We start from the raw sequence: 23,367 nt of genomic DNA, 5'->3' as shown, positions 1-23,367 counted from the left end.
GGACATCACACACATCCATGCCCGATGCAGGATTAGAACCTGCGACCGTGGCGGTCGCGCGGTTCCAGACTGAAGCGCCTAGAACCTCTCGGCCACACCGGCCGGCTACTATATTAGTTCCCGCTACGGCCAGGTCCATAGTTTGCTTCGTCGTTTCGTAGACTGCTCTAACGATATGTTTCCTTAACATGAATAGATCCTGATGGGGTGTCGTGTGGTTCAGTCTGCACCTATAGGCATAAATGTTCGGAGGAAATACTGAATGCCGCCTTTTCCCCACCACACAAGGTGCTTAGGTACAAGTCAAGACTTTGTTTGACCTGCAGTTTGCAACACTACGTCATTCAACATCTGAACATAGCCCTACTGCCATCTCAAAGATTTCTGTGTGCAGTTCGGATTCGGGCTGTATATTTTTTGTGAATATGTCAGAATAAAATAACAAGTGTTTCCTATTAATACGTAATTTAATCGTCAATCTCTTTAATGAAATGGCTACACAGGGCAGTATAATGACTTTAGATTAGATAAATCACAAGTTTTCAATTATAGTCCAGCGAATATTTCTGTTGCCTGATTTTGGGTCCCAATAGTGCTCCGCAAGCTCTTCACAATACTAACGTACGAATCAATGTCCTAGCTAAACGGGTTTCCACGGTACACCTTTACGCAAAGCTAATTCAGAACAAATGCGCACATGTGCCTACAGTTACACGGTAACGTCACAGGCAAAACAAGTACTGCACAACGAACACATACTGACACGATCTATTCGATGTGGGATCAACCATTGTTTTGTCATTACTAGTCTCGTAGCTATTAGCGATTCTGGTCTGACGGCATTTGTCGCACAAGAAAGTTCAACAAGAGAACAGACAAAACAATTTTAAAAGTCTTTAGAGCGGATGTGTTTTCGCACTGCCTTTCAGTTGCTCTTTTTCCTGTTTCTCGAACTGCATCATCTCTTCACGTTACAGCAGAGCATGAAATGAGTCTTACGTCTTCTAGCGACAAAAAATAAATTTCTTACCTCGTGAATCCTCGGATAGTCTTTGCACTTCCGCAGGGTGTCGCAAACTTTCATCGTAGGGGCATTATATAAATGGTGTAGCACTCTGAGATGAGGAACTAATCGGTGGAAATGGATATTTAGCCTTTTATTGCCAAGAACATCTTGCGCCTCACAGCACACTGGAACTGTTGAAAGTGGTGACCGCCAATCTCAATGCTATGGCGCACACAATACTGATCTCTCTCTCTCTCAAATGTCGCTGTTGTACAGTGAGACAAGCATCTGTGACAGTACCATCCAATTCGTCGCCAGCCTCTTGTACCAGTGAACATCACCATACACAATAGGAAAAAATCCACCGTGGGAACATCGCAAAAAATTGCCTATTGCTTTGAAGGTAGCACCATGAATTTCTGAGTAAAAAGGTAGGCTGCGTACAGACACGTGCCCCACACTTAAGGCATTAAATATCCGATCATCGTTTCCTAATCTCAAAATGCTCAGTTTAAGATCCTCCGGCGTCTTAGTTTGACCCTAAAGATGTGGAACACGGTGCATGCGTAGTTGCTCTGTTGCTCGAACAATTTTGATCCATAGCACTGCACGACACGCGAAAGCCAAGTATACGAGCGAGTAGGACGTTGCCGCACACCGAAAGCGAGATCTCCCAACCTTCTCTGTGTGTTCTCGCAGAGCAGTCAGACAGAAATACTTCTTGGCAGCAGTGTCTGCTCAAACGGAGCCGTTAAAGAAGACACGGGATAAATAAAAGACAAGCTAAGCAACGATAGAAAGAAAGGAGACAAAAACACCACATCATTGACGCCTGGAGACTGCTGAAAACGAAGTAACTGGGGAGCTTCCACATAAAACACTGCATTTTTTCAAAGTTCTAGCTTAGACGGACGACGAATAGATTTTTAAAGCGAGAAAAATGCTAAAGACCAATACCGTAAGAGCTGCAACGCATTAAAATAATGGAATTACCCTGCCGAATCAGGGATCTGTATTGTTCTTTTGCTTTGAGTTTAAAATTTTGCTGCACCTCAGTAAGAGTATCTCAGAAAAACAAAACAAGTTACAAGGCGTTTCAGACGTTACGAAGTTTACGTTAAGATGTTAATCACAACCTGCTGTTCCGAGGCAGTACATACAATGAATAACAGTATCGCAGATTCATTAAATGCAGCATCACACTTCAAACTAAAAATAACTATTCATAGTTTAACTGGCGGTGGCTTATGAGGTCCTATCCCTGGAGTAAGTGCACCACCAGCCTCATAATCCTATGTGTAAGATTGTTCTTGTGTTTGGGATAGATGCATTGGACTCAGGGGTTCAACAGTGTAATTTTCGATGATAAAATGCTCTTCTGTCTTGCCCATAAGGAATTTCGCAAACGTGTGCAGCAACTTATAGTTGAGAGAAATTGAGATAGTATCACTGGACAAAGGTTCACGGACAAAGCCTAGGCGTTATGGTCTTTAATATTGACTTTTGATCAAATGTTTCATAAATAATATATTGACAAGATTCTCAACCTAGTGGCTAGTAGCCTGATTGAAAACACCGAAAATGAGATTTCTAGCATGACAATACCCGTGTACACGCTAATGAAACCACCTTGAAAGCTCCCCAAGATACAGCAGTTTTGATATTGACTCGGCAGATCCCCGCAGTTAATGTCTACCGAACGTGCCTCGAACGTTAATTTAAGTGATCAGACAACAACGATAAGTCACCACGAACTACCGAAAAACTGATCATCTTGGTTTCAAAATGGCTCTGAGCACTATGCGACTTAACTTCTGAGGTCATCAGTCGCCTAGAACTTAGAACTAATTAAACCTAACTAACCTAAGGACATCATACACATCCATGCCCGAGGCAGGATTCGAACCTGTGACCGTAGCGGTCACGCGGTTCCAGACTGAAACGTCTAGAACCGCACGGCCACACCGGCCGGCGATCATCTTTGGAAAGGGAACCTACAGTGTATTAGAAAGAGGTCAAACGCCTTATTGACTCTATGTCTCATTGAATTCAGTAATATGTTACAGTTCTTTGTCATTACATTCTGCTCTCATGTTTTTAAATGCACAGACAGACCAAATCCAAAGTATTATATCTCGTCACTGCTCAACATACTGTACATTGTCCGTGGGCATTTGGAGCTATATAGGCATGGGATTCTTCAGTGTATTAAGTTCTATCATCTGTTATGTGTTTCTCGTACAACGTTATACTTCCCTCCGGTGACCTACTTTATTCTTTCCTACGGGAAAGGGGACGTCATAATATTCTGGATCGACAGAGTATACATTATTGAACAGGTCATTTCAGAGACTGCACCTAGCTCACGAAACTACTATTGCTTCAGCCCGAAACATATACGGATCGTACCCTTTTTATTAATCAAATGGTTCAAATGGCTCTGAGCACTACGGGACTTAACTGCGGAGGTCATCAGTCCCCTTGAACTTAGAACTACTTAAACCTAACTAACCTAAGGACGTCACACACATCCATGTCCGAGGCAGGATTCGAACTTGCGGCCGTAGCGGTCGCGCGGTTCCAGACTTTAGCGCCCAGAACTGCTCGGCCACCCGGGCCGGCTTTTATTAATCAATTCTTATTAATTTCTTAATACGTACCCCTTCACTCCTAGTACTAAAACGTTCGCCTCTTCTTTTTCTGTCCTCTAGCGTATTCTTCACGGATCAGAGGCTGCGCATTGACCGTAATTTTGCTTTCCGATGTAATTATATTGCAGCTAAATGAGTGCACCTTTTATTGTGGGTCCGCTACAATCTCCTACACTTGAAAAATTGCTTAAATAGGGAGCGTCAGTCTCATGTTCTATTACACTGCGTATTTGAGTCTGCTTACCATCTGACTGAACTGAAAGATTCTTATCTGATCACTAGACCGGAAAGTACGCACCACCAATAGTTCCCATTTAATCTACCAACAGTCTAGCAATCAGACAAAATTAATTTAGTTAATAGGGATAAAATACAATTTATTTCCGCTTCAAGAAAATATCGAGCCAAACATGTTAATCCAACACCTCGAATGAGCGAGGTGGTGCAGTGGTTAGTAGGACGAGTTCACATTCTGAGAATGGCGGTTCAAATCCTCTTTCAGCCATTAAGATTTAGGTTCTTCATAGTTCCCTAAATCGCATGAGGCAAATGTCAGAATGGTTTACGTCAAAAGGACGCAACGAATATCCCCCCCTCCTCCTTCTATTAATACCGCACTTGTGCTCCGTCTCTAATGGCCACGCCATCAACAGAACGTTAAAAAGGAACCTGACTTTATTCTGCTACCGACTCGTCAACTTTTCGTGTGCAGGCCAGCTACAGAAAATTGTTTAACACTCGTGAATCTGTACTGTTCTTATAAACTGGTAGTGTCAGTAAAGGGCATTCTCATCGGTTCTGCTGCACCTCTTTTAACAGTTGCACTCCTTTGAAGTGCTGCCTTCTGGAAGAACCTAACATTACTATCAGTTACATTCAAACGTCCAGAACAATTTCTAGTCACATAAAGTAAATAAAAAACGATCTGATTGGCAGAACTTGTAACCTGACTAAACGCGTGTCTGTTATATAGAAAGTAAAGCAACACTCACAAGAAGAGTCTTGCAAAAAAAGAAGAAAAAATAGAGAAATGAACAGGAAGGCACAATGTGGAGGATGAAGGTCAAAGTAGGCGTCCCTCCACATCCAAGAATGAAAACAACGTTGTTAGAGTACAGGTCATGCTGTTAGCGGATAGGTACATAACGGTGTAAGACATGGCGTCCACACTACGTATTGGCAATGCTCATGGCATGGTTCGTGATGTGTTGGGTTACCGAAAAGTGTCTGGAAGATGGGTGCCGAGAAACGTCACCCCGATTCAGAAGATGCAAGAATGAGAATTAGCCTCGGTCAGTTTGCAAGAGGAAAATGAGTTCATTTTCAGAAACATCACAGGTAATGAGACATTGGTGCACCCACCTCACTCCAGAATCCAAGGCCGCCTCATTAACGTGGAAACATCCCAGTTCACCAGTGAGGAAAAAATTCGTAGTGTCAGCCTCTACAGGAAAGGTTACAGCCACAGTGTTCTGGGACGTGGAAGATGTGATTCTTCGGATCATCCGCCTACAGCTCCTATTTTGCCCCACAGACTTTCACCTGTTTCCCACATTCAAAACCACACTTTCGGGAGATCACCTCCAAATCAATGCTGAGGTGGAGCAGGCTGTGTGACAATTCCTTGCACCGCAGGGCACACAGTTTTACCAGTGTGGTTTCTTCAAACTGATTGCACACTACAATAAATGTCTCAATGTCGGTGGCGACTACGTCTAAAAATAGTTGAAGGTCTACAGTTCATGATGCCGTGGCGTATTTACTTTTGACAGTAAAGTTTCCGTGTGTAAAACAAAGACGAAACTTACTTTCGGAACGGCCCTATTATTTTTCCGTATATTTATTGTATTTGCATTATAAGTTTAGGCATCTGATTCTACGTAATTGCTGTGTACTCCAGAGATACGGTTCATAGCTGTACACAGAGAACGTGCCACAAGGGAACGCCAGCCTCCAGAGAGGGATAACATGGTCAGCCACCATAGAAGACCCACCATCCACCATAACACGGACTATGTTTTGATTCTGCCAGTCGTCGCTCAAATAGTTCCAAAGTGGGCATCCATTCACCAAGAGATATAAGCGGACACAAGGCTCCTCAGAAGAAAGTCTCCGCCATGTATTTGCAAAGTGTAAACAGCAACAGAACTGTATCTACAGTCGCCGGCAAGGCAGCCAAATGGGAGATTCTACAAGTGATCGCAGTTATCGTTCACTGAACTCAGGACTAGATCAGAGTGCAAAGAGAGATCAGTGCAAGTGAACTTCGAACTATTTCTTTTAATACATTATTGTAAATTGTTGCTAATCTGTGTTGCCAGCTTTCTTTTCGGAGCTGTTCCCTACACCCATTCGGCCCTGTGACGACGGTGTGCAGTTTTAACGTGCACACAGGGCACCACATAACAGCAACTACTTTCTGTAGTAAGAGGCTCTCTTTCTACCACATTTATGTTTGACACCAAGAATATTTGTTGAATACAATATGAAAGTAACATAGAAATTTATGAAAAGAGTGCCTTGTAGAGTAGTAGTTCTCGAGAGGTGGTACATTTGGCTTTTGTAAACACCGTACGACTAGCCGTTCATCCTGCAAACTAAGTAAATTTTTCAAGTGAGGTTGTCCTCTTGGCTTTTGGAGACGCCAGGTAGGAGAGGTTTCCTGTTGTCTGGAGCTGATGGGTTGGTCTTTCCTTAATCCACCTGAAGTGGTTTGTGGCCAGAGCTTACTATGGCCTAAGGGCTCGTGACTGTCCTATGGAGTCAAGAGCTCTTCTGAAAAAAAAGGTCAAATGGCTCTAAGCACTATGGGACTTAACTTCTGAGGTCATCAGTCCCCTAGAACTTAGAACTACTTAAACCTAACTAACCTAAGGACATCACACACATCCATGCCCGAGGCAGGATTCGAACCTGCGACTCTTGCGGTCGCGTGGTTCCAGACTGAAGCGCCTAGAACCGCTCGGCCACACCAGCCGGCGCTCTTCTGCATCTTGACAGAATTTAGTCCATTCCCGGCCTGACACATATCATTTTATTCCATGAATACCATTAATCACAATTACAGGTATGTTTCTACCGATCGATTTATGTTTGTTACTTATTATGGCAATGATATCAGTGATTGTAAGGATCGAGCCATCTTTTTCTATCCATTAAGCTACTTTATTACGCCTTGCAATTTTTGCATGTGAAATAGTTAACTTCGTTTGTGATCCTTAATGTGTGGAGCCAGCGGATGCCATACGAGGGTCAGCAGGCCGAGGTCCCTACTGAGATACTTTATAAAGGGCAGGGGCTGACCTCTGATGACCCTGCAGTAGGAGGGTTAGCCAGGGAGCAGGTACTGATCCGACCAACATTGTTCTACGTATTAGGCGCCATTCTGGTGGCCTCGCAAGTTTCTTCCAGGACCCACAGGCGGCCAGTGCATGCATTATGATACTGGCTAAAATTCTAAGAATAAATGGCCGTTTTACAAGCAGGTCCAGCCCCGTCGGTGCACACTTTGCAGAGGACCCATTGACGTCTCAGAAGAAAGGTGCCGTGCGAAACAGTTTGAACAGATCCCTATCTCCTGCCTTCCCGAAGAAGCGACGCTATTCAGCTTTTGACCCGAGACCAGCCCTGGTGGCTTGAGGAATTCCGCCTCCAAAGGGCAGCATATATTTTCATTGGGCGTCCTTAAAAATTACTAGAGAGTGAGAGGCTAGGAGTTGATCGTCTGAAAATTTTTCATGTGGGAAAATCATGGATTGGCAAACTGAAAATGACATCAGTGAGATGGTAAAGTGACACAGAATGTTCTACAAGCGGCGTCGGTGGGAAGCCGGCTGACTGGAGAACGTTTTACGCCGATCCAGTGATGGAAGAACAAACAACGCTTTAACAATTTCCTCACGGGCCAGAGTCTGGCACGCTTTTGTCTTACTAGAGGACTGTGTTTGTAGTGCGGACTCTGCTCCGAGCAGAGACAGCAGATGCGGAGGAAATGAGGAAAGAGAGACTGGGTGGAGACTCGAGGCAGCACACACGTCCAGGCTTAAGACAAGAGCCTCCAGACTTTGGTGACGGCTTGCAGCAGCGAGAGGAATTTCTATATGGAGAGGCGGGCACCTCGTTGTCTGATGAGTAGAACTGGCAGCCACTTCCAATGTACGCAGCTTGCATTATGGTGAAATTATCTGTCTGGTTAGGATGGAGTGAAATTAGACGTTTAGCAACACTTAATTAAATTCATGCAGGCTTGTGTATGACCAGGGGCTCAGCAGTAGTTGCGTGTTGTTTTCTCGTCTTCAGTCTGCATGGTCCTACAGTCACTGCGTATTCAGCTGTGTGAGGCGTGTCGGCTCGTATCGATTGCGATCTGCAGATCGACTCTTCGGTTCGTTTTGCGTTTGATCGCCGGACTGCGTCTTGCGGTTTGAAATGTTTGCGATGCGGTTTGGTATGGATCGGACTGTCACCGGGGACGAAGAGGAAGTCGGTTGGAGAAAACGTGTTTTGTCATTCGCCGTGATCGGTGTCTTCATCGATTCGCTGTAAGGGAACCGTTGCAATGTGAACAAATTTCATTGCGATTAGCTGATTTCGGTGCGCTGAAAGGGCACATCTTTCCTGTTGTTGAACCATGGTTTGTGACTTAGTTTGGCGGCGCTAGCGGGCTCCATTGTTATCGCCCTACCCTACGTCATTCTTCCCCGAGTTTTGAATTTGTGCTTTCCAGGAAAATCGGATTCGCCGTTAGTTTGTTCTGTATCGCTTATAGAAACTGTTTGAGCCTGCCTACTCAGTGTACGCTGAATGCGCTGTCTTGGTTTCCTGAAAAGTAGCTTAGCTGCGATTCCTGGGTGTGACTATCGTGGAGATAGTTTCTTATTATTCGGTTTTAATACTGTTTCTCCTTGGCAAATGATGCCCAACGTTATTACTGTCACCGTCTGTGCAAGCAGTGGGAACGTGACGGCGGTCTCAGGTGCTGCTGCTGCTGCCATGCCATGAACATTTGTGATAACGTGCTCTTTTAACTATGTATTAGATTCTGATCTGGCCGGATATACTAGTGTATCGAGTGCGCTGTCGCAGAATTGTACATTTTCTGTGTTGGCACCCTTGTGTGTTGTAAAGCGAAATTCCTTACCTGATTCGTGGAGCCTGACTGTCTGTCTCGCGTCTTGTACTGGTATCTAACCGTTATGTTATTAATAGAACCAGTACATCAACATCTACATCTACATGCATACTCTGCAAATCACATTTAAGTGCCTGGCAGAGGGTTCATCGAACCACCTTCACAATTCTCTATTATTCCAGTCTCGTATAGCGAGCCGGCCGCTGTGGCCGAGCGGTTCTAGGCGCTTCAGTCTGGAACCGCGGGACCGCTACGGTAGCAGGTTCGAAACCTGCCTCGGGCATGGATGTGTGTGATGTCCTTAGGTTAGTTAGGTTTAAGTAGTTCTAAGTTCTAGGGGACTGATGACCTCAGATGTTAAGTCCCATTGTGCTCAGAGACATTTGAACCATTCGTATAGCGCGCGGAAAGAATGAACACCTACATCTTTCCGTACGAGCTCTGATTTCCCTTATTTAATCGTTGTGTTCAATTCTCCTTATGTAGGTCGGTGTCAACAAAATATTTTCGCATTCGGAGGAGAAAGTTGGTGATTGGAATTTCTTGAGAAGATTCCGTCGCAACGAAAAACGCCTTTCTTTTAATAATGTCCAGCCAAAATCCTGTATCATTTCTGTGACACTCTCTCCCATATTTCACGATAATACAAAACGTTTTGCCTTTCTTTCAACTTTTTCGATGTACTCCGTCAGTCCTGTCTGGTAAGGATCCCACACCACGCAGCAGTATTCTAAAAGAGGACGGACACGTGTAGTGGAGGCAGTCTCCTTAGTAGGTCTGTTACATTTTCTAAGCGTCCAGCAAATAAAACGCAGTCTCTGGTTAGCGTTCCCCACAACATTTGCTATGTGTTCCTTCCAATTTAAGTTGTTCGTAATTGTAATACCTAGGTATTTAGTTGAATTTACGGCTTTTAGATTAGACTGATTTTATCGTGTGACAGAAGTTTAACGAGTTCCTTTTAGCACACATGTGGATTACCTCACACTTTCCGTTATTTAGGGTCAACTGTCACTTTCCGCACTATTCAGATATCTTTTCTAAATCATTTTTCAGTTTCTTTTGATCTTTATTAGTCGATAAACGACAGCGTCATCAGCAAACAACCGAAGGCGGCTACTCAGATTGTCTCCCAAATCGATTATATAGATAAGAAACAGCAAAGGTCCTGTAATACTACCTTGGCGAACGCCAGAAAGCACTTCTGTTTTACTCAATGACTTTCCGTCAGTTACTACGAACTGTGACCGCTCTGACAGGAAGTCACAAATCCAGTCACATAACTGAGACGATATTCCATAAGCACGCAATTTCACTACAAGCCGCTTGTTGGTACAGTGCCAAAAGCCTTCCGGAAATCCAGAAATACGGAATCGATATGAAATCCCTTGTCTTCAGCACTCAACACTTCATGTGAATAAAGAGCTAATTGTGTTTTACAGAAACGATGTTTTCTAAACGCATGTTGACTGTGTGTCAATAGACCGTTTTCTTCGAACCGTTTTTTTTTTTTTAACACAATATATGTTCCAAAATTGTGCTTGATATCGACGTTAACGATATGGGCCTGTAATTTAGTGGATTAATCCTACTACCTTTCTTGAATATTGGTGTGACCTTTGCAACTTTCTAGTCTTTGGGTACGGATCTTTCGTAGAGCTAACCGCTGTATATGATTGTTAAGTATGGAGCTAATGCATCTGGATACTCCGAAAGGAACCTAATTGGTATACAGTCTGGGCCAGAAGACTTGCTTTTCTTAAATGGTGTAAGCTGCTTCACTACTCCGAGGATATTTACTTCTAGGTTAAACATGTTGGGAGCTGGTTTCGATTCAAATTCTGGAATATTTACTTCCTCTTCTTTTGTGAAGGCATTTCGGAAAGCTGTGTTTAGTAACTCTGCTTTAGCAGCACTCTCTTCGATAGTATTTCCATTGCTATCGCACAGAGAAGACATTGATTGTTTCTTGCCGCTAACATACTTCACATACGATCAGAATCTCCTTGGATTCTCTGCCAGGTTTCGAGACAAAGTTTCGTTGTGGGAACTGTTAAAAGCATCTCGCATTGAAGTCCGCCCTAAATTTCGAGCGTCTGTAAAAGATCGCCAATAAAGGGGATTTTGCGTCTGTTTAAATTTGACATGTTTGTTTCGTTGTTTCTGCAACAGTGTTCTAACCCGTTTTGTGTACCAAGGAGGATCAGCTCCGTCGTTTGTTAATTTATTTGATATAAATCTCTCAATTGCTGCCGATACTATTTCTTTGAATTTAAGGCACATCTGGTCTACACTTCTTAATTTGGAATGAGAGGAGATTGTCTCTCAGGAAGGCGTCAAGTGAATTTTTATCTGCTTCTTTGAATAGGTAATTTTTCGCTTATTTTTAGACGATTTGGGGATTGCAATATTCAACCTCGCTACGACGACCGTGTGTTCATTAATCCCTGAATCGGTTTTGATACTCGTTATTAACTCAGGATTATTTGTTGCTAAGAGGCCAAGTGTGTTTTCACAACCGTTTGCTATTCGCGTGGGCTCTTGAACTAGCTACTCGAAATAATTTTGAGAGAAGGTAAGGAAGTTCAAAACGCTTATTTTAAATATATTTAAATTATGTTTGTAGCTAGGCAATATTAATATAGGCCTACTTATTCTTGGTTCTCTCCAGTGTTTAGATTGCACTGTTCTTGAAATTCTTAGTTTAGACTGTTAATCATCGTTTGCCGGCTGTTGGTGTACCTTATTGTGGATTGCTTGTTCAGACAGCTATCTGCTGAATGTGTGTTATCGTACTAACTGATACGTTGGTGTTTCTGGGCATCTTCTTGTCGCATGACACTTATTTTACGAGCGCCCTGCTGTTGCCTGATGGGCCAGCTGCTGTTTCTGCAGTCTATGCGTGCAATTCCCCCGGTCTGATAAGGTTGAGCTCACCGGCGGCACGATGTTACTGGCCAGCATTTGAGATTCACCGCCGCCGTTCCCTTGTGCGAAGCAGCTCTACGTCATGGTGACTGCTGTTTAAGTTTCTTCTTCACTGGTTCGCGTGAGCCTAGATCTTTTCAGAGTTCGTGAATTTTTCGTCTTTTGGCTTGGACCTCTTTTTGGTGCCGTGCCCTTCCTGTATCAAGTTTTCCCTAGCCAGCTGGGCCATTCGCTGGACTTTGTATTGCTTAAATTTGTCAGCTCTCTGAAAAGTCAATGTTAAATTTTGGTCTATAATTTAGAACCATTCTGTTAGGATGGAGATTTAAATTTGATTAAACATTTTGCCTGTTGTGCTAGTCGTTCTTACATTTTACTTTTAAAACCTTTCTTTAAATCTGTCAGATCCTTTAAAGGACTATGTTAAATCTTGGGCCTGTAATTTAAAACCATTGTGTTAGCCTGATGGCATTTTGATATCGTTGTTAAGTTGATTAAACCATAGAGCTCCTTTGAATTCCAAGCATTCCACTCACTGTTTTAAGAACTGCTGCGTTTTAAAATATTATTCCATTGTGTTTTACTATTGTTCTTTAATTATTTAATAACTGTGAATCACTTGTAAAATAATGACTGATGTCATAACCTGGGTCGTAGCCTCTCCATGAATTCCTGTCAACCTGACTTGCTGAATCTCGCTGTGGGTATGTTTCATTTGATTAATTCGTTAGGATGATAATCATTTCTGAACCCTGATTCCTTTACTGAAAAACATTGTCAAGTTAGTCAGTGCTAGTTGTATTTCATTTATTTGATTTATTTATTTTCTAATGTGTTTAATTAAGGTCCATATTAATGTCATTATTTGACTTTGAGAATGATTATAATAAACTTAGATTCACCTGGGCCAAGATTTTACCTCCGTAGTTAGTGAATCCCTTTCCGATGCAGTATCCCATTAATGATTTTGAGAAGTCAAACACCCAGGACTCATTTACTGGGGCCACCCCTTTAATACTTGCACACAGTTATTAATTCAGATACGAGTTCAATGGGGAGCGATCTTCCTGCGAGTAGTTTAGCTGATGCAGATCCTCAAAGCAGACGGAAGGCTCACGATCGAAGCACAGTTGGTGCTTCTCAATCTGTGGTAAATAAACTTGTGAAAAGAACCGACAGGAAGCAGTATCTTCCAGAGCAGTAATACTGAAATAAGAAATTCCCAATGAAAATCAGGTTGATTGGTTGAAGAGCCTTGAAAATTCTTGGTATAATGGCAACTTTCAAAATTATTCTTTCTTCTGCATATTATGGATCTGAAGCATACTTCAAAGACTATCTGTACAAACTGATCCATTATTGAAAGTGTGATAGTCTTTCACTATCTGAGAAGGGATGTCTGGAGTGATATAGTCTGGCGAGTGGAAGCGGCAACCAATGGCAAGTGAGCTCGGTCACGTGCTGTCTGTATGCGTGTCCGTTTGATACACAGAAAGAAGTCTAGCGGAATACAGCCTCGTCGTTTCCTGTCGGTGTTTCCGGGTGGTCACCTGCTGTAACTCTGCTTGAACGTGTGACGTGTTGCATTGGCCACTCTTAATGAAAAGTACAGAGGTACTTAAGACATGTGTGGAAGCTTAATTAGGTCGCAGGTTCGAATCCTGCCTCGGGCATGGGTGTGTGTGATGTCCTTAGGTTAGTTAGGTTTAAGTAGTTATAAGTTCTAGGGGACTGATGACCTCAGCTCTTAAGTCCCATAGTGCTCAGAGCCATTTTGACACTTTAATTATCAGGTATGGGCTCTAATTACTGTAGGAGGAAGTTTAACTCAAAAGATATGAACAGAGAGCAAAGTAGAAAGGTATATAAAGATAAACAGGATACTGTACCCTGGAAACCATATACAGGATGGTCAGAAACGGTGTGAAAAGTTTGTAAGAGTGTTGCAGGGGAGGTTGTGCTGAGAGATAATTGTTAAGGAAAAAATTCAATACACTGCACCGTTTCCGAGTTAATTAGCACTGAAATTCGTCATTCAGGCCGTTGTGCATGCAAATTCAAGTGGCTCACAAGACTCAATTAGTGTCAGTTGTTCTCCTGCTTAGATCATAGTGCACAAGACTGCATCATCCTTTGGCTTAGGTTCGATCTTTACTACCAAACCACGTCTAATTTTTGTATTGCAATCTTGTTCAGTTTCAGGAAACCAAATTAAGAACATGTCTGGTGACACCATCCTGACAGGCCGCTTGAATCTTTGAGTGGCAATGGCCTAATGTAAGTAATAATGAGTAAATGCATATGGTAGGCAATGCTACAAAAGGTTACTAGTTACTCAAAAATGTAACTTCCTCTGCTTGACGTCAGTGGCGCAAGAAATAACAGTATCATAAATATGTACTGTGGTCAAAAATAAAATGTCTGTTGAGAAGTATCAAATAGTACAATCATTCCGTACATCCAGTGACTTATTATGGATGAATATATTGTGAATATATCATAGTGTATTTTGTAAAGGTATGGTATACTTAATTTATTACTTGACAATATCTGGTGAATGTTTGCATGCTTGTTGATTCCGGCTAGAATCGCACAGCTTGACGTAATACTGTTTGTGGAATTTGCACATCTTTAATTTGCGTTTATTTATGTCCAAAATTACCGTTGGTTGTTGAGTGAGGTGGTTAGTATCGAGGCACATGGTACAGAATCGGTTTATCACTGGCCCATCTGAATAATAGGCTTGTTGAATTCATCACACGTTTAGTTAAATATTTCTAGCATTTGCCAATGCACATTAAATTATTTGTTGTTCAGTTCTTTCCTTTGTGGTGGCCCAGTATGGAACGTATTTCATGTACAGACAGTTGAATTCTCCCTTGTTTTAGAGGCTATATTTTGAATCGAAACAATTATCAACTGAATTGAAGCTTCCGAATGATAAATTCGTGTTTAATGATTATAATGATTGTATTACTTTCGTGGTAATGTGTGCACTGTGCAACCTGTATTTAACTACAGAGTGTTTCCTTAGATGTTCTCTGCTTTCAGTGGGAATACTTGTCAGAGTCAGTCACTACTGAAATTAGTATACACTTTTTAAGAAATGCATTCAGAGGAACTCTTTTGCCATTCTTTGCATGCCTTATAGATTAGAAGGTAAATGATGGCGTGGAGATTCCGAGAGTGGTGGCTGCTTGTCATATAATGTTCGACGAGATTATTTTGGATCTACATATTTCAAGTTTCTAGGTAGAAAAGTGTTACTTTATCAGACTGAACCACGTACGCTCAGTGCACATAACTCGCCTATAAAGAGGATTACCTACACGCTTTCGAAGTCAGATTGTCCATAGACTGGTTTGATGCAGCTCTCCATGCTACCCTATCCTGTGCAAGCTTCGTCATCTCCAAGTACCTACTGCAACCAACATCCTTCTGAATCTGCTTAGTGTACTCAACTCCTGGTCTCGCTCTACGATTTTTACCCTTCAAGCTGACCTCTAACACTAAATTGGTGATCCCTTGATGCCTCAGAATGTGTCCTACCAACCGATCCCTTCTTCTAGTCAAGTTGAGGCACAAGTTCCTCTTCTCCCCAATTCTATTCAGTACCTCCTCATTAGTTACGTTATCTGTCCATCTAATCTTCAGCATTCTTCTGTAGCACCACATTTAGAAAGCCTCTATTCTCTTCTTGTCTAAACTATTTATCGTCCACGTTTCACATCCATACATGGCTACACTCCATACAAATACTCTGAGAAAAGTCTTCCTGACACTTAAATCTATACTCGATGTTAACAAATTTCTCTTCGTCAGAAACGCTTTCCTTGTCATTGCCAGTCTACACTTTATATCCTCTCTACTTCGACCATCATTAGTTATTTTTCTCCCCAAATACCAAAACTCATTTACTACTTTATTTGTCTCATTTGCTAATATAAATCCCTCACCAGCACCTGATTTAATTCGACTACATTCCATTACCCCCATTTTGCTTTTATTGATGTTCATCTTATAGCCTTTCAAGACAATGTCCATTCCGTTCAACTGCTCTTCCAGGTCCTTTGCTGTCTCTTATAGAATTACAGTGTCATCGGCAATCCTCAAAGGTCTTGTTTCTTCTCCATGGATTTTAATTCCTACTCCAGGATTTTCCTTTGTTTCCTTTACTGCTTGCTCACTGTATACATTGAATAACATCGGGGATAAGCTACAACACTTTCTCATTCCCTTCCCAACCACTGCTTACCGTTCGTGCCTCTCGACTCATATAACTGTCATCTGGCGTCTGCACAAATTGTAAATAGCATTTCGCTCCCTGTATTTTACCCCTGCCACCTTCAGAATTTGGAAGAGAGTATTCCAGTCACCATTGTCAAAAGCTATATCTAAATCTATAAATGCTAGAAACGTAGGTTTACCTTTCCTTAATCTATCTTCTAAGATAAGTTGTAGGGTCAGTATTGCCTCGCGTGTTCCAACAATTCTACGGAATCCAAACTGATCTTCCCCAAGGTCGGCTTCTACCAGTTTTTCCATTCGTCTGCAAAGAATTCGTGTTAGTATTTTGCAGCCCTGACTTACTAAAATGACAGTTCGATCATTCTCACACCTGTCGACACCTGCTTCCTTTCGGATTGGAGGTATTATATTCATGAAATCTGAGGGTATTTCACTAGTCTCATACATCTTGCTCACCAGATGGTAGAGTTTTGTCATCGTTGGCTCTCCCAAGACTGTCAGTAGTTCCAATAGAATGTTGTCTACTCCCGGGGCCTTGTTTCGACTTAGATCTTTCAGTGCTCTCTCAAATTCTTCACGCAGTATCATGTCCCCCATCTCATTTTCGTCTACGTCCTCTTCCAAAAAAAAAAAAAAATGGTTCAAATGGCTCTGAGCACTATGGGACTTAACAGCTGCGGTCATCAGTCCCCTAGAACCTAGAACTACTTAAACCTAACTAACCTAAGGACATCACACACATCCATGCCCGAGGTAGGATTCGAACCTGCGACCGTAGCAGTCGCGCGGTTCCGGACTAAGCGCCTAGAACCGCGAGACCACCGCGGCCGGCGTCCTCTTCCATTTCCATAATATTGCCCTCAAGTACATCGCCCTTTCTACAAAAGTATCCCGTTCATTTATTTGTGTAGGACTAATAGTTCGCATACAGCGAGCGAGAGAATATGAAAATCTCGCATGCGGTTTTTGAGCCGGCCGAAGTGGCCGTGCGGTTCTTGGCGCTGCAGTCTGTCACCCCCCAAGGAACTGGAAAGAGTCAGCGCAGGAGATTTAAAATAGTACTCGAGTATTAAATCGCAACGTATAATGAATATAAATTTAAATGCAACTCAGTGAGTAGAAGACAAATGATATTTAAAGCATTTTCTAAACATGTAACTCCGTGTCTGACGACACATAGTGTTTCGTTTTTCCTGACTCTTTGGGAAGTCGAGACTGTATGTGACCCCGATGGGCCACAAATATCTTCATCGCATTTATCACTAAATCCTTTGTTAATTGTAAGTGGACACACGTTCACCGTGCAACCACAATGCAACCGGATGTACGTTGCGGTTGACAACAGTTGACAACATGATGTGTTACTCACGAAGACCACTGACTTGTGCCGATTGTATCGAGCAGAAGCCGCGAGCAAAGTGACACTGCTACGGGAACAGGCATAGCACCCGGTGTTTATATCAAATTTTGAGGTTTTATTCTTCTGGTTATAAGAAATTATGTTTTAAAAATCTGAATTTTAGAACAGTAACGTGTAAAAACAGATTTTTCATTGTAAGTTTTATCAGAAGTTTTCAAATATCCTAACTTGTAATTTTCATGGCTAGATTGGATGGGACAGGGGGAGGATGAGAGGGATTGTAGAAATGGAAGTGAGACATGGACGATAGTTTGGACAAGGAGAACAGCTTCTGGAATATCGTGCTACAGAAGAATGCTGAAAATTGGGAAGCAAAGAAATTTGTGGCATAATTTGACTAAAAGAAGGGATCGGTTGGTAGGTCACGTTCTGAGACATCGTATGAGCACCAGTTTAGTGCTGAAGAGAAGTGTGTGGGTAAAAATCATAGAGGGAAATAAATACTGTAAACATGTCTAAAAGGATGTAGATTGCAGTAGATATTCAGAGATGAATGAGTAAACTGATGCTTTCACTAGCTTGGATAGTGGAAGTACAACGTGATTCAAGTACACATGTATTTGAACAAAACAACTGCATTGGTGTAAGTTGTTCCATTATTGCCAAAGGACAAAAAATACCACAGAAAGACGTGCGTGTGCATCTATTGCTGGAGTTGAGAGCTCACTGGGCGTCTAACTGCAAGCAAGTCTTAGCAATGCATCTTGAAGTTACTGAACATCGTTACGAATGATTCAGATTTCCCTACAGTTAGCTTCGCTGTCGCTGATGGATCCCACCTTACTTACGGTTTGCAAATGGCACCTGAAGTGGCTACAGAATCTGTCATTGGCTCGATACCAACAACTCCTGTCTGCGTCACAGTTCAGTTTAGCCAGATGAGAGACTCTCGTCCCAAATGAACCTGGATGAGAGGACGTCATCTAGAAATGAAGTTTGACCGAGGAGATGGCTAGCCATCGAGGTACCTGTCTAAGAAGGTGCTACCTGAAGAATAATTATCTGTAGAGTGCTTCCGACAAGGATAACTTTGTTCTCTGTGATTTTCGACGTCGTGTAATTTGATTGGCTAAATACTAATTCTTATGGTTGCCGACAAGTAAGGATTTATCTTACAAGACGCTGCTCTCCCTCCTTTGCTCCGGTTGTTAACCAGTTACACTTGTCCGTCTTGTCGCTCCAAAATCTACTTACTGCCTCTCTCTGCCTAGCCGCGCGGGATTAGCCGAGCGGTCTTAGGCGCTGCAGTCATGGACTGTGCGGCTGGTGTCGGTGGAGGTTCGAGTCCTCCCTCGGGCATGGGTGTGTGTGTTTGTCCTTAGGATAATTTAGGTTAAGTAGTGTGTAAGCTAAGGGACTGATGACCTTAGTAGTTAAGTCCCATAAGATTTCACACACATTTGAACATTTCTCTCTGCCTACTTTCGTGCTCTGGTCGATATGGTAAAACGTCTGTAAGCACAGTCGCACTTCTTACTCCCACCTGTAACCTCCCCCTCACTTATCGACCTTAATGACAGTAAAAACTAAACCGCGTGTACGTAATGGAAATTTGGGAAAAGCAATCGTTACCGAAGTTAATCTGTCGGTAAAGAGAGAGGAAAGGGTTACATTTAAATGAAAGGAAAAATGCAAATGAAATTGACGGAAATTAATTTTGAAAAATGGTAAAGTTAATATAATTAAATATTTGAGATTGATGGAAATTAATTTTGAAAAATGGTAAAGTTAATATAATTAAATATTTGAGATTTGGGGAAAATTACGGTCGCCAGTCCTATGGGCAACTACTATAATAACTAAAAAATAAAGGTTAATGCACACATAATTAGCACTAGAAGCGTGGCAACTGAAGGTTGAAACGTGTTTTGTGAAAACTGAATGTTTGTCAGAAACAATAAGTTTCGCTACACTCTGACTTAATTTAGCAAAAGAATTAATAAAACCGGAAAATTGAAAGTTAATTTAGTGACTGAAATTAATAGTGAACTTTGGTTCTGAAGCACTACGAAATAAAATAAAAGAAGGTTAGTCTTGGGCTACCTCAACAATCATCTCAAAAGCAGCTTGAATCTGCGCAATTTAGAAATAAGAGATTTAACTTTTAACTTGAATTAAATGATTTTGAACAATTATCAATAGTAAACTTTAGTACGTACCAAGCTGAACTGCAGTCACAGGTAAGCTAAAATATGGTAACAAAACTCGCACTCTTAATTTGTGCTTGTGTAATCTAAATATAATTCTGTTTGTTTATGGTAGCCATCTATGAATACTTTAACTGACCTTTGAAATTAAAGCAGTGAAATGGAATGATATTACTTTAATGCTGGCGTTTGAATTTCAATGACACTCGGGATCATTCCGGAAAAGGAAGGGACCCTGCTTGGTAATGCAATTGGGACAATGAGCAACAAAGGTTCATGCTAAGTTGCTGTACTTTCGTGAGGCAAATGGAACAGTCTGAAAAGCTGAGGTCTGCCATACAGTTCTAAAACTTTACGTGCTTTCAGTCTTTCTTGTTGGTTGATTGAAGGTTTGAAGTCGCCGATCGAGGAGGTCGCTGTTGCAAAAGCTGGATGTTGGCGCGCCTTTTTCTCGACACAGTCACCAGGCTAAACGGGCTCTTGATGTGTGCATGCTAATGCTTCCCGTCAGCGACACAGTGCGATCATAGCAAGTCGAGCGCAATCACATGCTGCCAAACCCCGCAAGCGCGGCAACTCGCGGGAGCGTCACTCCACACGCCGGCTCCACCGCCCCACTCCAGCCAGACTCTGCTCTGCCCGCGCTCCACCGACACCCCTGGGATAACAAGGCCGCCCAGCAGTGTTAGTGACGTCACACTAAGCGGCCCATAGCCGACGCAGCAGTCCACGGACACCTCCGTACAGACGCGCCTGATGCTAACGATCTGCTGGCCATCATACAGAAAGGAGCGAACTATAATTCGAACCAAAGACCAAATTATATATATTCTTGTAAACAGCATAAAGGTTCATAACGAAATACCGATTACATATACGGGCAGGAATAGGTTCTAGATCTCCTCTGAAAAGTGTTTATCTTCAGTAGCAGAATGAACATCAAATTGTCAGGTCTTCTAAATAGGAAAGCACTTTGTTAGTAACAGACAGCAATAATGAGACTTGCAGTTGGTGATTTCTACGTGGAAAAGGAAATAAGCTGTAGAGAGATTGAAAATGGTGAGTAAAGAGAGCCTCAGCCTTTTGCTCACATTCTTACATGTAATGCACTTGGTTGTTTTTCATTTCCTTACCTTACATAACATTTTTTAATATTGTTTCAAGAAGTGTATCTTCAATAGCAGAGTGAACTTCAAATTGTCAGGCTTTTCTTAAAGGAAAGAGCAGTCCCTTAGTATCACAGTGCAAGACAGAATCTTGTGTTCAGTGATGTCTATGTTAAAAGGAGAATATTTGATATCTCTCTTTTGTTTCCATTCTTTATTACTGGGGATACACTTGTAAAAATTCTTGAAAAGAGCTGTCACCATGAACATATGAGTAAATTCACAATAGTCATGTGTTTTATGAGATAAAGCGAACTCTTGTTACCTTATTGTAAACGAAAGTTGTGAGGATTTTGCTATGTATGACAGTGTTTGAGATAATTTACTTTCAGTGTAATAGCTTGAAAATGTTAAGTCCTGCTGTCAGTTGGCATTTGTCACCACCTGTATGCGAGTTTTAAAGCTAAATAGTGTTCTGACAATTATAAAATAGTGGCAAAGTTCCTCAATCGATTAAACTTATTCCTGCCCGTATATGTAATCGGTATTTCGTTCTGAACCTTTATGCTGTTTACAAGAATGTATATAATTTGGTCTTTGGTTCGAATTATAATTCGCTCCTTTCTGTATGACGGACAGAAGATCGTTAGCATCAGGCGCGTCTGTACGGAGGTGTCCGTGGACTGCTGCGTCGGCTATGGGCCGCTTAGTGTGACGTCACTAACACTGCTGGGCGGCCTTGTTATCCCGGGGGTGTCGGCTCCACACGGCAGAGATAACACTATCAGAGATCCTAAACACTGTGGTTCTCCACACGACCTATCGATGTAATCGTTAGATAGCATAGTTTTCCCTAGGCAAGACCCAGCGTAAAACCAATTATACATCGACATAAATGCAAATATATATATATATATATATATATATATATATATATATATATATATATATATATATATATATATATATATATATGCAGGGTGTTACAAAAAGGTACGGCCAAACTTTCAGGAAACATTCCTCACACACAAATAAAGAAAAGATGTTATGTAGACATGTGTCCGGAAACGCTTAATTTCCATGTTAGAGCTCAGTATGTACTGTACTTCCTCGATTCTGATGATCAAATTGTAAATTTTCACAATCAACATGTGTTGGCTGACGAGAATCCGCACGCAATTGTGCAATCACGTCATCAACACAGATTTTCTGTGACCGTTTGGGCAGGCATTGTTGGTGATGTCTTGATTGGGCCCCATGTTCTTCTATGTACGCTCAATGGAGCACGTTATCATGAATTCATACGGGATACTCTACCTGTGCTGCTAGAACATGTGCCTTTACTGGTATGACACAACATGTGGTTCATGCACGATGGAGTTCCTGCACATTTCAGGCGAAGTGTTCATACGGTTCTCAGCAACAGATTCGGTGACCGATGGATTGGTAGAGGCGGACCAATTCCATGGCCTCCACGCTCTCCTGACCTCAACCCTCTTGAATTTCATTTATGGGGGCATTTGAAAGCTCTTGTCTACGCAACCCCGGTACCAAATGTAGAGACCCTTCGTGCTCGTATTGTGGACGGCTGTGATACAATACGCCATTCTCCAGGGCTGCATCAGCGCATCAGGGATTCCATGCGACGGAGGGTGGGTGCATGTATCCTCGCTAACGGAGGACATTTTGAACATTTCCTGTAACAAAGTGCTTGAAGTCATGCTGGTACGTTCTGTTGCTGTGTGTTTCCATTCCATGATTAATGTGATTTGAGGAGAAGTAATAAAATGAGCTCTAACATGGAAAGTAACCGTTAGTAAAACAATTACAATGTATAAAGACACAGAAATGTCATATCTTCAGGTAACGAAATAAGAAAAAAAATTTATAGTACAATAGATGGAAATAGGAGGATATGCATTTCCGGCGCTACATACCTACAGGTTATGTAAGTGAACCAATAGTAACCAGTTTAAATTTCCTTAAACGTTCGGTGTGGAGGTTCCTGGGCATCAAAGTTTTACCAGCTACTACTTTGCTCGACAAAAGTAGTTCTTCTGGGATTCTGCCGTTCCGTGGCATGCATCCCATGGCTACACCGCTCATGAAATTCAGACTGTTGCCTGTCACTTCCTGGAGATCTGTGTTGTCCGCCGCCAGGACGGCTTTCTTTCTAGCTCTCGTTCCACAAAACGCAGCCTGGTCCAACAGTATACCTACCTGGAATGCCCGTCGCATGAATGGGGCTGGTTGTCGGGGAGTAAGGGGCGGTCAGGGGGACATGGGAATTGGCAGTCAAGCAGCCCATGCGAGCCGACTGCTACTCTCTGCATATGGCGTAGCTGCCTAAGGATAGCTTTACGGAGTGGTGGCAAATAAGCTACGGCGTAACTGCCGTTCGTGAACATCTACTGAAGCTCTCAAGAGCGCTCAGTGGATAAGCATCGACGACTCTTAACTTACGCAGCTCTTGTTGCGCACTTCCCCGGCAAAACTCTCCCGTCCTTTGTTAGGGACTCCGTAGGCAGTACCAGGGGCCAGTTTGCATCGGTCATTCGCACGTGCTGCAGGCTTTTTCTCCCTCCCGCGCTTCCTTCGAGCGCCGCGCATTGCACTCTGCGCTGACAGAGCTTTGGGATTCCCCATTTCCATAGGGCACATATTGAAACTTTTTTCTTTTCAGAAAAAAGTAAAAGATGTCGGATCCCTCCCTACCAAATAAAATTCCTT

The sequence above is a fragment of the Schistocerca americana genome, chromosome 2, assembly GCF_021461395.2.
Source record: "Schistocerca americana isolate TAMUIC-IGC-003095 chromosome 2, iqSchAmer2.1, whole genome shotgun sequence".
Classification (NCBI taxonomy): Eukaryota; Metazoa; Arthropoda; class Insecta; order Orthoptera; family Acrididae; genus Schistocerca; species Schistocerca americana.
This window is presented reverse-complemented; position numbering follows the sequence as displayed.